We start from the raw sequence: 2692 nt of genomic DNA, 5'->3' as shown, positions 1-2692 counted from the left end.
GTAAATGGAAGGAGTACTTCTTACCCAAAGGATCTTTATATCCAACAGACACAAAATATCCGTTCGACTGTTGGATATTACTTTAACTTCTGATCTGATGTCGAAGTAATTGCTGCATCGCCACCAAAACCCACCATCTCTTAAGCTAAAGTAGATCGAGCTAACCCCTATATTAGCATATTACTAATATAAACATAATGAACTGTAGAATCATTTAGGACGTGAGCTTGTCAATCTGAATGTGGAGGAACACCAGCTTAGCCCCGGCCAGCAGCTTGGGCAGAACTGTGAAGAAGGTCATCTCCTGCACGGCGACGTCACCGGGATCCTTGCTGCTTGTCACCTCCATTTCCACCTTGATGGCGTCGGTCCTGCCTTTGGGCTCCCCGGGCGGGCTGTTCGCCCACGGCTTGGCCGCGTAGTGCGGAAGTGGGGACGCCCCCGCTCTGATGCACACGACCGACACGACGATTTGTGCGCCGATGTCGAGCACGCTGCCGACCAAGAAAAACGCGCGGCCGTCCTCCTCCGTGAACAGCAAGAGCTGTGGCTCTGACAGTGGCACTTGCAGCCAAGGTTGTCAGAATTGCGATTCTGTTATACGATTCTACAACTTTACGATCCAAACTAACCCCTCTAATTCTATGACTTTAGTTCATATAATCTACGTTCCTATGATCCTGATAGTGAAGATTCTATGATTTGTGATCCTACCATCAGAGCTCCGATCCAATTCAAAATCACGATTCTGACAACCTTGCTTGCAGCTGGAGCACCTTGCCATACTAGATCCTGTGCATGGGCATGGTATGCACGGTGCTGATGTGGTGGGAGAGCGCCGGGGGCGGGCCTTCGTAGCCGCAGACGGGCACGGGGCATTTGCAGGGCACGAGCTGACACATGCAGGCCAGGTGCCCTCCCTTGCATTGCAAAAATCAATCAAATAGCACGTCAATCAAGAAACCTGCACCTTGCTCGATTAGCCCAACGGACGAGGTGTATTCAAAACTAATACACTGGAGGCTTCAAGGGGCAGAGGCACAAGGGGCAGCAGAGCAAGGTGAGGTCCATAGAGACCATAGAGAGCTCCATCGTCGGGTCATGTTCCATCGGCATGATCTCACCCTCCTCGTGCACAACCATCTCTTGCTTTAGGGTCGAGGCATTACAAAGCTTTACCATCACATATTCATACTACTTCAAGGTGCATTAATTATCAACACATGCAAGTATCAAAAGGAAAGTCACGGCATGCATGCATGCGTTGTAATTAATGCATCAGTAAATGCAAATTATTGAAATATATTGAGTGCACTGCTTTGATGTGTCGCGTCAACTCGTTCAACAAGGTGAAGTTTGATTACAATGCCCTCTCCCTCGCCCATGAGCGTGGTGGCTTGCAGGACTAGGAGAAGCTTTCGCTACACGCTCTCCCTCCCGCACACGGTGGACATGCAGTAGTTCATTCGGCGTCAGATGGTCAAAAGCATACTATAGTACTCCACTGTAGTAGTACCATCATTATTCGACTTCCCGAAGATGCAAAGAGCCAAGCGCAACACAGACGCTTGTGTGGCAGTTTCATTTGTAGGGGAGGTATAGTGACATAGTCTAGGATAGCGGGTACCGTGCCTCTAAGCTTAAAATCGGTAGGGTCGGCTCTATGCTATGAGGCCATCTCAAAGCATTTTTTGATTATAATAATCTACTGGCCCTACCTATCATCCTGGTGATTGTAGTTTGCATGGTCATCTGGTCAACCCAGGAACATATATTTTAATTTGTGGTGGGGTAAATGTTAGAGGTTGCAGCAAATATATTGTACACTGCGGGTCTTTTAGCCAAGTTTAGAGGCAAGCATGTGGGGACAGTTGATAACCCACAAGTATAGGGGATCGTTTGTAGCCTTCTTCAATAAATAAGAGTGTCAAACCCAACGAGGAGCTAAAGGCAGAACAAATATTCCCTCAAGTTTTATCGACCACCGATACAACTCTACGCAGACTTGACGTTTGCTTTACTGGAAACAAGTATGAAACTAGTTTGTAGGAGTGATGCTAGAACTACTTTGAAAGAATAAAACTAGAAGTAATTTTCAATATAATAAAAGTTAGGTGTTTAGCAAACGGGTTTGTGTCAACAAGAAAGTTATTTGTCCCTAGGCAATCGATAGCAAGTACCGGTAATCATTCTTGCAAATCTATATGAGTGACAGGCATGACCTAACATACTTTCTCTACTTGGATCATATGCACTTATGATTGAAACTCTAGCAAGCATCTGCAACTACTAAAGATCATTAAGGTCGTGAAACCCAACCATAGCATTAAGTATGAACTCCTCTTTATCCCATACGCAACAACCCACCTACTCGGGTTTAAGCTTCTATCATTCTCGCAGCCCACCATAAGCGAATCACAACACCCTACAGCGGGGGGGCCCTCACATTTGCGCGAGAAGGGAGGGCACTGTAGGACAACACCAGAAATAAAATATACAATCATACCAACCAAGATCACGATTAACCCACATGACAAAACGGATCTACTCAAACATCATAGGATAACCATAGATCATTGGGAAATAATATATGGAGTTGAGCACCATGTTTAAGTAGAGATTACAGCAGGGAGAAGAGGTATTACACTGCTGCATAGAGGGGGAGAGTTGGTGTTGACGGTAGCAAGATTGT

This window comes from Triticum dicoccoides, chromosome 7A (genome assembly GCF_002162155.2).
Source record: "Triticum dicoccoides isolate Atlit2015 ecotype Zavitan chromosome 7A, WEW_v2.0, whole genome shotgun sequence".
NCBI lineage: Eukaryota > Viridiplantae > Streptophyta > Magnoliopsida > Poales > Poaceae > Triticum > Triticum dicoccoides.
This window is presented reverse-complemented; position numbering follows the sequence as displayed.